The 13,840-nt window shown below is 40.3% G+C and overlaps 1 protein-coding gene across 2 annotated transcripts in view; it reads right to left on the reverse strand.

Annotated features, from left to right (window-relative positions):
- Positions 1–13,840, reverse strand: part of LOC149190194 (inosine-5'-monophosphate dehydrogenase-like) — a 55,329-nt gene that overhangs the window by 5,758 nt on the left and 35,731 nt on the right. The window lies entirely within an intron of this gene.

Consider the following 13,840-nt stretch of genomic DNA (forward strand, 5'->3'; position numbering starts at 1 on the left):
CAGATAGTTGTTGATCCTTTCATACCAAGCTCGGGGAGCTTGCTTCAAACCATAGAGGGCTTTCTTCAACCTGCATACATGTGTCTTACAATCTTGAACTTCGAAACCCTCTGGTTGTTCTACATAGACTTCTTCCTTAATTGAACCATGCAAGAAGGCAGTTTTGACATCCCTCTGGTGTAGGTTCCATCCTTGCGAGGCAGCAAGGGCTATAATCGAACGAATGGTGGTATATCGAGCAACTGGGGTAAATATCTCATCGTAGTCCACACCTTCCTTTTGAGAGAAGCCTTGAGCAACAAACCTGGCCTTGAACTTTTCAGCACTTCCATCAGCTCCATGCTTGATCTTGTAGAGCCATTTCGAGGTGACAACGGATTTGTCCTTGGGTCTAGGGACCACATCCCAGACATCATTCTTCATAATCGACTCATACTCTTCATTCATAGCATCCTTCCAAACTTGGTGATTCACAACTTCTTCGAATGTGCAAAGCTCAGTTTGAACAATGATGCTCATGGCAGCTAAGTACCCTTGGTACCTACTATTCGGCTTCTTACTTTTGCGAAATGTCCCCCTTGGTACAATATGTCTCTCGGCATCTTCGAGAATTCCCCTAAGCCATGAGGGTCTCCTTTTGGAGGAGGAGGGCTCATGAGGAGGTGGATCACTAGGATCCATTGGTCCTTCAACATCGGGCATCGACTCATCCTGCGGTTCTCCCCGCTTTCTTGTATCTGCTTCTTTGTCCTTCCTTGGAATAGGAAGGTTACTAATCTTCCCAAAGGCAACATCTTCATCGAAGGTGACGTCATGACTTATCTCCACTTCTCTTTGACTAGGCACATAAATTCTATATGCCTTAGAAGTTTCATTGTGGCCCACAAATGGTCCTTTCTTCCCAAATGCATCCAATTTGCTTCTCTTTTCTTTCGGCACATGAAAATACACAGGGCTACCAAAAATTCTGAAGTGAGAAACATCAAGTTTCTTACAAGTGAAAACTTCTTCGGGAGTTTTGGAGTCCACTATTTTGAACATACACGGCAGTTTTGGAAGCTTCTGCCCATAGGAGCTTCGGAAGGCTTTGATCATGAAGCATGGCACGAGTGGCTTCTATAATAGAACGATTCTTCCTTTCAACAACACCATTTTGCTCTGGAGTATATGTGGTAGTAGTCTCCCTATTAATGTCAGCGTCTCTAGAATAGTCATTGAATTCATTTGATTCATATTCGGTTCCATTATCAATCCTCAATATTTTGATCTTCTTCCCTGTTTGAATTTCGACCAAGGCTTTGAAAGAACGAAACCATGTGAACACTTCGTCCTTCTTCTTCAAGAAATAAATCCAAGTTTTGCGAGAGAAATCATCCACAAAGATAGCATAATATAAATATCCTCCCAAAGATGCTACGGGTAACATACCAGATAGATCATAATGAACCAATTGCAAAATGTCAGTAATCTTGCTATCACTTGAGAGGAATGGTCCCCTTGTATGTTTTCCTTCGACACATCCCTGAAAAACACCTTCATGATCTACTTTAAATTCGGGCATACCTGTCACCATCTTCCTCACATCAGGTAGAGCCTTATAATGGAGATGAGCAAACCTCCGATGCCATAATTCGAATTGAAGAGATGTGTTGCAAGACATAGCTCCCAATGGGCTTCCTCCAACTTGATATAGGCTATCAACCCTGAATCCAAGAGTAAATGCTTCTTTCAAATTTCTTTTCCAAACACTTACCTTTCCTTTGATGAATGCCACCTTGTATCCTTTGTCCTCCATTGTCGAAATGGATACCAGGTTCTTCTTTAGATCGAGTACATAGAGTACTTCTTGTAAATGAATGGTGCTACCTTGATTTAATTGAAGAGTAACATTTCCAACTCCTTTCACGGGATAGGAGGCATTATCTCCAAGAATGATTTCCAAATTTGTATCTTTTTCTATCAGATTTGAAAGAGCTTCCTTATACCCAGTAAAGTGCCTTGAGGCACCACTATCAATCAACCAATTTCCCAAGGTATCCGGAGGAAAGACAATAAAGAGGGCAGATATAAGATAAAATTATTTTTGCTTGTTATCTACAACATTAGATTCATCATCCCTGGAGTTTCTTGATCTTTTGGGAGGTTGACCATTTCCATGTTGAGTAGCGAGAGCATTCCTTTTTCCTTTGTTGTTGAATTTGTCATTCCTTTGATTGTTGTTGCCCCTAAAATTGTTGTGGTTGTTGTTGTCATCATCCCAAGGTATATCCCTTCTATTAGAACACTCCCTAGCATAGTGGCCAAACCTGTTATAAATGAAGCATCTTCCCTTCCTTCCATCTTTGAATCTTGGTCTTCCTTCACATTGCTTCTTTGAACCTGCATTGTTCTTCTTTTTAGCATGAGCAGAGAATGCAGTACGTTCATTCGTATTTGAAGGCATGTCTCTCTCTGTCATCCTTGTCTCTTCTTGAGTACATCTAGTCAACTATTCATCTAACCCTCGAATCCTATCATTGTTGAGGATATAGTGTTGAACACATGCCATTCACGAGGGAGACCTCCAAGGGCAATGAGAGTGAGCTCCCTATCAACAATAACTTCTCCAATTGAAAGAAGATCATTTTTTATCTCGGTAATCCTCATGAAGTAGGATTGAATATCTTCACCTGTTCCCTTCTTTATGTCCTTCAACTTGTTTTTGAGAAAGAGGACTTGGCTTGCATTGTTAACTTTGAACATGCCAACCAACTTGTCATACATCTCCTTAGATGTGTTCAAATCGGAGATATGTGAAACCAAATGCTTGTTAATAGAATCCCTGGTGATCTTCGTAGCTTTGACTTCACCTTACTTGTACTTTGTCTTAGCGACAACTGGTGCATTTGAAGGAAAATCAGTAATCATTCCCTGCACATAGTCCATAACATCCTGCTCTTCCAAAGTCAAATCAAGAAACATCTTCCATGCATGATAATTAGACTTATCATTGTGCTTGTCATCAGATTTGAAGTAAGATGACGAGGCCATTGAATCTTGTCGTTGTCCAACAAATCTCAATGATTGCTCTTTTCACTCTCACTTGGGCTTTGTCTTCACCTCAGCTCTGATACCATGTTAACAATGGTATGTTCTATGCTTACAAGCAATTTACTTCAACTTTTCTTATTAACCCAATATCAATTTTCAATTAGTAATCACACTAACATGATAGTAAATGCAGATAGAACAAGCCAAGACAAGAGGACACAATATTTGGCGGAAGCCAGGGAAAAACCCCAATGTGGGGAAACACTTTGATCAAGTCTTCTTATTATTCTTCAGAAGTTCGGCAGAGAGAGAGAGAGAGTACAATATACAAAATTCACTTGCCCAATCACTGTAAAACAGTCCAGTCAAACTGCAGTCAACAGGATGCCCTAACCAAAAAGTCAACGTTGGTCGAACCAGCAGTAAATCTCCTCCAATTCAGCTCGATCAAACCTAGTCAACTCGACCTCCAAAAACAATCCAAATCAACACAAAATAGTCCTGAAGAAATTGGTCAAACTTGGTGAATGCACAATCAAACCTATGATCAAACTTGCTACGGTCAACGCTGGTCAAACAGCACAGAAAATCTCGATTTTTGTGCCAAAGAATGCGGATGCCAAAGCAGAAATATTCCCACAAAAACAAGGTCAAATGTTGCCCGGTCAATGCTAGTTGCAACCTAGTCAACGCAAACTGCAACCCAGTCAACATAGAGAACAGAAATCTCACTCAAACCTTTGCACCTATGGAGAAGAATAGGCTGCCCTGTAATTTGTACGACCCAAACAGATGAAGAGAGAGAAAGACGTGTGCGTGATGAGTGACCAAATGAGGAAAATGACCCCTGTATATATACACAACGTTGAGGGTGAAGAGACACGTCTATTGGGATTCATGAGCCTACATTAGACTTCTGGCCGACCTTGACAATTTGTCCATAGAAGAAATAAATTCATAACTCCATTTCTACTTGTCAAATGAGATGATCTTTAGATCAATCTTGCACCTCTTATAAAGAGGAATCCAATAAAAATATCATCTCCACCATATGAGCTGTCCAAGGTCGAGTTTGGCCCTAGTTGCCAATTTTAACATAAAGGCACTGAATCTGGGGGAGCACTCTAGGCCTTGATTCTCTCTGGGCCATTCTCCCTAGCCACATTACATGGCCCCTAGTCAATATCTTTGACCTGTCAATACCCCGGCCTAGGGAGAATGTATGCCCCTTCATGCTACAACATCAACACTTCCTCTGACTGAGGGAAGCATTCTCAACTAATCTAAGCTTGTCCTTGATGTATACAAATTTCAACCTGAGATAGAGGGTTTGTGAGAATGTCAACATCCTACTTGTCTATAGAAATGCATTGAAGCCTCATTGCTCCCTTCTATATCATGCCCTAGATGTGGTCATACCATGATCTCGATGTGCTTCGACCTATCATCACGGTCATCTCCTACACATGATTACACAATCCTGTTGGTAACTTCTGAAGCCACACCACTTCACAACGTGCCAAACTAGTTGCAATATACTTGGCCTCTACAGTCCTAAGTGTGATAGATGTCTGCTTCTTGCCCAAGCAGAATCCAAACTAAATCATCATCTTGATGTGCTCTTCCTATCTTCAAGACTATCTGCCCAATCTGAATCTGTATATCCCTATAGTTGTACTTCATCATTTTAGGCATGTACTATGTCAGTACCTCAACACATGTTGTGTTACATGCCTCAGCTCAACCATAAACTAACCGGCTTCATTAGATCCATCACCACAACTACTTGACGCTAAAGCAAATCCTATTGTAGCAATCCTAGATTCTCCCTCTGCCACTTAGCTTCTTCATATTGATGGCCATGGACTAGTTGCCCATCATCCCAAATCACTCAAGAATCATGATAATATGCTTACCCAACTTCTGCTACAATTCTAGTTTTAGAAATGTATCCAACCAAGATCCTTCATCTCAAACTTAGGGTTAAACTCCCTCTAACACCGAAGCAGGGCTTGATTGCTCCCTCTATCACAAAAGAAAATCCTCCCACTGTTACTCCCTCTATCACATAAGTCCTTCTACGCTAATCAGAAACAAGTCATATGATAACAAGATCAACCAAGACTCATCAGATATCCATCTATCCAAGAATACCATGCTCGAGGTCTATACAAATCCTTCTTTAGTCTGCAAACATGAGATTCCCTCTCATGTACCTCAAAGCCCTGAGGTAGCTCTATGTACACTTCTTCCCTCAATTGTTTCATTGAGGAAAGCGATCTCCACATCCACCTGATGCAATTTCGCAACATAAATAATAGCTTTAATAGAAGTGTACCTAACAACTGGAGCAAATGTCTTCTCATATTCCTCTCCCTCTTTCTAGGAGAATCCTTATGAATCTCACTTTGTACATCTCTATGTTGCCATTTATTGCATACTTAATCTTGTAGATCCACTTGGAAGTCACCACTGAGTTCTCTTCAACACAATTTCCTCCATCATAGTATCCTTCAAACATGTTGACCTACTTAAACGTCTGAACTAGGAGCTCTTCCACTCATTAGGCACAGTTATAGATGTTAGTACAATTTCTCCCTCTTGAACTCAAATCACTATGGGAGAATCCTTGATCTGAAAATCACTCTTGAGTGATCTCAGTTAAAGAATTATTTAATGAAGGTATTACAGACTCATGTGTTGGTGTGTGTCTATGTCATTTTAGGCAACGGATCGATCAGATTGCAAAATACACAAACACTTGGAAAGTGGAAAACAGTGAGAGAAACACAGTAAGCAAATACAAGAACACAACAATTAATAAGGAGTTCACCCTATTCTCCAGGGCTACATCTCCGGTCCAACTTCCAGTGGTGGCCTTCTTTTATTGTGTCTTTAAAGCAAAGATTTACAATGAGGAGCTCAATTTGAGTCTCCTGAAACAGATATTGCTTGGTAGGGTGGTTCTTGGATTCCCCAAGCCACTAGAGTGCACAGACTCTTTTCCTTTCCAAGTCTTGACCTCTCTGGTCTTTAATGGAAGGAGCCCAATGTGGTGCTCAATTCCCGACAGATCCTCTCAGGGATTGCTTGAACCTCTCAAGCTTTCTGTCTGCTCGATGCTGCCTTAGGTCAGCTCGACTCTCTGTTTTCTGCTTCTTGCTTCACTGTCTTTTTCTTCGCTCTCGCTTTCTTTGTCTTCGTCTTCTTCTCTGTCTTCTGTGTCTTCTCTGTCTTTGTTCATGGCTTAAAGCCAATCTGTCTCACGACTGCTCGCTTCCTCTTCCGCCCCTTCGAATCGCCTGCTGCTGTTCGTTTGGAGTTCCCTGCCTCTGCGTCATCGCCATCGGCCCACAGGGAAGTGGCCACTTGTCCTCTCACGACTGTGCCAGCTCGTCCTCAACAGTTCGGTTTTTTGGTTACACTGTGAAATGAGTCATCCGCCATCTCAGCGATCAAATCGGACTTCAAACTTCTTTATGCCGCAGCTTAATCCCCTGTCAAATCCGATTTCTCCATCGGGCGGGATTTCCACAGTCAAATCTGGAGCCCCCAGATCCTACGATATTCGCTCATTTCGCGCGGTTGACTTGCTCGACTGTTAGCGCGTGATGAGCGGCGGTTTTCTCTCTCATCCGCCGGACACGCGTCGGGCGCTGAATGGAATCGCTCGTTTTTCTCCAAATCCGCTTACCGCCCAAGGGTGCCCCCGATATACCGCTGGTTTTGGAGCGCGGGTCCCGCCTTTCGCCTTAGCGCCTTCCCCACGGTTTCCCAGCTTCCATGCGACTGAGCGCTTCGGGGCTTTTTCCTTCTCGAGGGGTTTTGCCCAGCGATGCGCGATTAGTGCTAATCGCGCATCAGAAATGGCCTCCTTTTCCCGATCCGGGCTTCCCAAGTGCTAGTTTTGCCTCTTGCGCGGTCTCCATGGGCCTCGGTCAACACGCTTTGACCGAGGTCCTCGTCGTTCCTCACTGGCTACAAACTGTCATTGTCCAAAGGTCTTCCTGATCGCTCTGTGTTCATAAATTCAAACTCTGTCCTGTCTTAACACAATCATGGCACTGTGATAATCTTCATGGATCCAATTCGGATCAATCCTCTTGTCACAAGCTTTGCTTCATTCTTCCCAATGCTTCCATTTGTTGCCAAAGCCTTGACAACCTTTATGATGTACCTGCAACCCTCACTAGGAGGTCATGGAAGAAATTATTATAACCCAGCAAAAAAAACAAAGGCAAGAGGTTAACTAATAGTAAAACAATAATTTTCAAGAGAGATATAAAGTCCCTCTTGATCCTAACTTTCTTGCAGAAATGAAATCCATCTGCAAACTCACCATCCTCATCATCAACATGTTGCCTTCCTTTTCTTCCTTGCATGAGCTAGGATTTCTTCTTTTAGCGGAATCATCGATCTAGGTCTAGGTCTAGGGTTTTATCCATAAACCATAGGGATTTTTTATCCAAGACTTCTAGTCTTCTCTGGTTTACAAACCCTAACCCTTCCATATCTTATTGACACCCTTGCAAATCCAACAAAATTGCCATTTGCAAATTATCTTGTAGTCAATATAGGTAGGACAATTTTATCAACTCCACTTCCACATGTCAAAAAAACATAAGTCGAAAGGAATGTGTCATAGAGTCCCCATGCCTCTGCATCTAATATCAGTCAATCAAGGATGTTGCAATTTGGTCTAACTACAAATATTAGTCCAAGAAAAAGTATCAAGATCATTGATCCCATATGGTCTTTATAAGGCTTGTATTCTGCCCTTTTATTAATCAACATTGTAAAGAAACAACACCCTCCAACTATCATCATCAAGGACAAAATATTGTAGGTTGAGCCATAGTTACAAATCTCCAAGGAATACTTTATGGAAGTAAGGTGTCTTCAAAGACTATGGCATTCCAATGTCCTCTATAGCATCTTCTATGGGAATTCATTCCATCAACAATCTTCAAGTAGGACGAGCATGGTTTAGACTTCTTTTACAGAGGAGTCATCTGTAAATTTTGTCCACACGTTTTGTTCACATAGTTAGAGGTTTCAACACAAAACAAAATATTTAGCAGATCTTAGATGATTGCTCTCGACCCTTCAAGTAGTGTGGCCTCTTCAAAACAATTGTAGTAACAATTTGTCCTTCAATTCTGAAAATGACTCTATCTTTATAAGAGGATTTCGGTCTCCAAAATTGATGAGGAACTCAGCCTCTTCTTCATTGTTCAATCCTTCAAGATTCACTTCTTCAAACAATGGTGAGGGTCAATTAGAGATTAACTACCTTTGATTCTGGAGCAACTTCCTTAGCAACTTTAAATCTTTTGACCACTGATCATTATGAATACATTGTGGTCACACAAGTTGTCCTTATTTACAAGAACTTCATCCTTTTATCAACATTAATAAGTTCTTGCCTAAGGTATCTTAGTCTGGATGTGGATATAATACCTTGTCCAGCTCAGCCATCCTTTCAAGTCTAGGTCTTGATCAAGCTTTCTTGAGATTAGGTCAATCTTCCACAAATATATGTCTAGCAAAATAGATTCTTCAATTTAACCTTGCTATTCAAGCCAGTTCCTAATATAGAATTGTTTTCAAAGACATGGATAGAATAAAAACTCTTTTAGATTATGCAACTATCAAAGACTACAATGAAATTTGAAAAATAAGTCCTTTGCTTCAGCTGTGTAAGAAAATTGCTCTGAGATTTGTGATTTCTTGGGTTTGAAGTACTTCGAACCCCCATTAACACAACTTATCTGCCTTCTCCTAGGATAATGTCCTAGCCACAGAACAAGCTAACCTCCTCGACCCTATCTGTTTATCAAACTGAGACTTATTCGGTCCTTTATGATCAATGTCTGAGGCCTTTCTACCTACTACAACTAGGGTTTAGGTCATCAATGGAATTTTTTATCAACACTTGGGCACAGACTTCTAAAAGCAAATTTGGTTCAAGAAACACATAGGGCTAGACTGGTCCTTCTTCCATGTATTTTTTACAACAACCGAGACATTGAAATCAAACTGGCCGAGTCGATACCGAGTCAGAATTAGAGTTGACCCTCGGTCTGTTCTGAACCCGAGTCGGAGTTTTAAAACATTGATCAAGACCGCTCTTTCACCATAGAGTTTGATACCATGTTGACTTTTCAAGACCTAATCTGATAATTACTTCTAATGATTTCTAAATTTAATCCTTTTGTATTCACATTTAGCACTAAGCGATTACACAAAAGATCCCAACAATAAAAACAATAATGATAGTAGAATCATAAATACACAGCGAAACACAAGAGACAATTTTTACCTTGAAAAAACTCTCTTCTAGGGAAAAGACCAGCGACCTTTTCTTAGAGAAATTATTCAATTCAACAAGGGATACAATCTGATTTTTCTAGTCAAATAAAGTCAAACTTCGCAGTAAACAAACCTAGGTCAAACCTGGTCAAACTAAGAAATTTTGGCCTCCTGCACCTTCCTTAGAATTCAGACTGCTGCCCAAAAAGATACACAAAAAACTTTGTTTGCTCCCACACGTGTGAAGTCAAACAAAGATGAAATGCTTGGTCAATGCTTGGACTAGACTGGTCAAACTTCAAGTTGTTTCTTTCTTTTCTCCTTCCATAAATGAACAAAAGATACGATACTTGAGTGATTCAAATTGATGTCTAATGGAATAGGTCGAATGGCCTTTATATAATCATCAAATGAGCCCAAATTGGCGTGTCCACATGCTAGCCACTTGAATACCGACTGTAGTTACAAAATTCAACACCCAACCCTCATGCAAGATGAGAAAAATAATAATGTAGCCTTGAGCTTCCTTGTTTAGGGCAGGGGGGGCACAAGATGTCGAAGTATAACCCTATATATATATATATATATATATATATATATATATATATACGTCGTGGTCATAACCTATACTCTTTTATTTGTTGCTATACAAATAAGATGGATGGATTCAGAGTTGGATCTCCCAGTGATAGGGTGAGATCATCTCACTATTTTGTTTTGTCCAGTTTCTCTCTGTATCGGATAGCCAGTTGGGCATCCAACAAATTGTACTCGGAATTACCACTGCTTAATAATAAAACCCTCAGTTGTTAAACCGGTTTTCCCGCATTGGGTTTTTTCGGGGACTTTTGTCCAAAAACAACTGTGTAGATGTGTGTGATGTTTATTTCTCTCATGTGCTATATTTAGTTTCTGCAACTTTTATTTGTGTAGGCTGCAGTGTATTTAATTCGATATTTGTTGTAGCACACAAATCGGTTAATCGAATTAACAATTAGAAGAATTAACATCAGTTGCTGCAGTAGGAATCGGGTAACTGATTTTTCACAATTATGCTAGTGTAGAGTTCTAGGCTAGAGGCAACTTGTCTACTCAAATTAAGAAGCTCTTCCATAACCACAAATTTTTCATAAATATGTAGAAACAAGAGGTCATAAAAGATATTGCACTTTTTAATGTGGCACAAGATAAACCCTAATTTCATAAATCACATGCAAATTGTTAAATTCTGGAGTTGTATGTTGTAACAATCACTTATTACAAAACTTCTTTATGCTAGATAAGCAATTGTAGATAGAACATAAATTAAATGCACAATAGAAGACATCCAAGAACAAAATGAGACACGGGGAATTTAGGTCCAATGCCCAGGGCAAAACCCACAAGGGGAAAACCCAAACACATTCTTCTTCTATTAGAAATCAATTGTTCAACAGAGATACAGAGTGCAATGAGAGATCAAGAGAATGAGTAAGTTCATCCAAATCTGAACAAGTTGTAGCCTGAAGATCATCGGTAACAGTAGCAGATGCACACACTGAATCAACCTTCCCTTCAACTGAATCAACACTAAAACACTTAAGCACTAAATCAACCTTGGCTCACCAAGTTCTGCTCTTACTCTCCAAATCTCTCACAATCTTCTTCAACTCTCTCCAACTCTCTCTCAAGTTCAAATTTTTCATTCACAATGCACAAGTAGTGAGGGGAGAAAAAATGCAACACATATATATAGGAGGAGCAATGAATCCATGCCATAAAGGAGGAGTAACTTGCATGCCAAGAGGGAGTGTAACATATGCCCATATAGGAAATGTAACTCATGCCATTAAGAAGGTATGCATGCCTTTGTAACTTATGTCATTAAGGAGAGTGTAACATATGCATTAAAGAGTACATGAGTGGAATCTTTCATGACATGCTTTAATGAGAACGTAAGAGTGTAAGAGGGATCTTTTATGACGAGCTTTTATTGAGTGTAAGAGAGTCTAAGAGCATTAATGAGAGTGTAAGAGGAATATGCCACTCCCCATAATGAAACTGTAAAAGAACGTTATTGAGAGCCATGATTGAGTGCCTTGAATTTCTTTTTAATAATAATATAATAGTATATAAGAATAATATTAATGATAATATTGATGATTAAGTCAAAATTGAACTATTAGGATTGATTGATGATCAGAAGGGATTTGCCCCATCAATAATACTTGATTACCAATTGATGCAAGGTGATTTACTATCTTTAGGCTTTCTACTTTTAGAAATTCTATTTTTATACTTTCTATTTTTAGAAAGTCATCCCTAAGCTGCCAATTTTCAACACAAAGTAGAAGAAAATGGCATTAAACTTACACCTTCAAGCAAAAATCACTTCATCAATCCACAAGATAGTCTCCCCATGCAATAAATATCCTCCCCAAGGCAATTCACCCTATACTTGGCCATTACATCAAGAGAACGAGAAAACACAGATGTGCACTCTCTCAAGTGAAGACATATGAGTGTGTGCAATGATAATCCAAACAAAAGTGACTTCCCTCCATTTATACAAGGGAAACCAAGTCATTTTTCCCTAATTTACAATGAAAAGCCCCAAAAAGTTTGCTTTAAGTGCTCAACAAGTCTATAGGTCACGAGCTGACCCAAAGATAGCTTTACAAATAGATAAATGATAATAACATGTCATAAATCCTCCACGTGTGGGAGGGGATGCTCTCCAATATAACATCATCCTCCATAAATTGGCATTTCCATCAAACAAGTGATAAAGTGGGTCCAAGGGTGCTCCTTACTCCAAGGGATATCATCAAAACACATAGGTGTGTCTCCAAGTAACACATCCTCAACCAAGATGTCATCATCAAGAAGACCTGCATCATCCTCCTAGGGCATGCATCAGTGATGTGGTAGCCCTAGGGCACAACCTTAGCCTCAAAAGGGGGTGTGAAAGCACTTCTAAAGCATCTCAATTGACCTTCAAGCTCCATCCTCATCTGGGCTCTAGAACAAGGCAACACCCATCACGTAGGTATAAAGCAAGCATGGGGTCTTTATGGGCCCTCTAGGCACATCAATCAATCAAGCCAATGTCCTAGCTTCTTGGCTCAGTGTTTGGAGGTGAAGAGAGGGCTATAAAACCATGTGAAGGTTCCTCTCTGAAAGGGCCACGTTGGTGCTGCAAAGTTACTAATGCTCTCACATCATAGCTAGAGGTCCTGCTCCATGTGCTGGAAAGGTGTCAAGCCATCCCTCAAGGGACATCCAATATATTAGTATGAAACCACCTAAAACATACCCTTATCTTCAAGTGAGATCAACACCATTAGAGACAGAAACTAATAAAGTATCATAGTGGGCCATATTCAATGCTAAGGGCATAAGAATACTTTTCAAATGTCTTTTTGGTTGATGGTTTGTGGGCAAGTTACCACACTTGTATTAGGGATGATTATGCAATTAGCCCTATTAAGTGCCCAAGCCCCCAAGGGGAGGGACATTGCCTAGGTAAGGCCATCAACCCATAGATGCATATGATAAATGTGGCCATTGCATGGGAAAGACTTCAAGGAAGATGGACACAACCATGGTACCAACTGAAGGAGGTCCAACATCTGGAGTATAATGATAATAAGAGGGAACAGTCATGGGGCCATGAGTTACCCCTTCCCTCAGCTTGCTTTTTCCACTCCTCTGGTGTGCCTTTTACTTTAAAGATTGCTCTCTTTCTTGGATAGCTTGGATAACCAACTTGATTTGTGCCTTTCCAATACCCCTTAAAGATGTAGTAGTTTATCTCGCTCATCGGGGATAGGACATTCAAAAGTTACTTTATTTAGATAGTGCGTGAAGTGCTTAGGAACTCGGTGATGGCTAATGAGGGGGGCACGACTCACTCTAGGATTTTTCCCACATGCTTGTTATTTGTCCCATCAATCTTTTAAATTTTTCATATTCTTTCATTTGTGACATCATATGCTTTTATCTTTCTTTCAGCTACATCAACCTCTTAAGGACAATTTTCAAGCCCTAGCTCAGAAATGAGGGATATAGGGTTCCAATCCCAATGACTAAAGACATCAACCCAAAGTATGGAGGTGAATATAAGGGAGAGATAGAAGATGGTAAGTATGTATTACCTTGGGCACACTATATTAATCAATGTCTCCTATTAGTACCCCTCCTAGACAGTGGAAGAGAATGGTCCCAAGGGGAGGTAGCAATGGACTAAGGGCAAAGGATAATCTCCAAGGTGAAGTATGGGAGCAAGGGTATAATCAAGAGCAGTAAATTATCGAATTTGACATGTGATCCCTATTAGTATGCTCCAAACATTGCATGGAAGCACATGATTACATAAATGGTTAGTGCGTCCTTTGATAGAGGACCCACCTTCCTTCAAGAAGATGCTAGATGGGAGACAACACTGATTAGGGAATTGGTGGATAGCTCTAAAGTAAAGCTATATGTGGATCATATTAGGGCTAGTAGCTAGTTGGCT

Source organism: Pinus tabuliformis, chromosome 3_1 (assembly GCF_031772625.1).
Source record: "Pinus tabuliformis cultivar Carrire ecotype Pingquan chromosome 3_1, CPIR1, whole genome shotgun sequence".
Lineage (NCBI taxonomy): Eukaryota > Viridiplantae > Streptophyta > Pinopsida > Pinales > Pinaceae > Pinus > Pinus tabuliformis.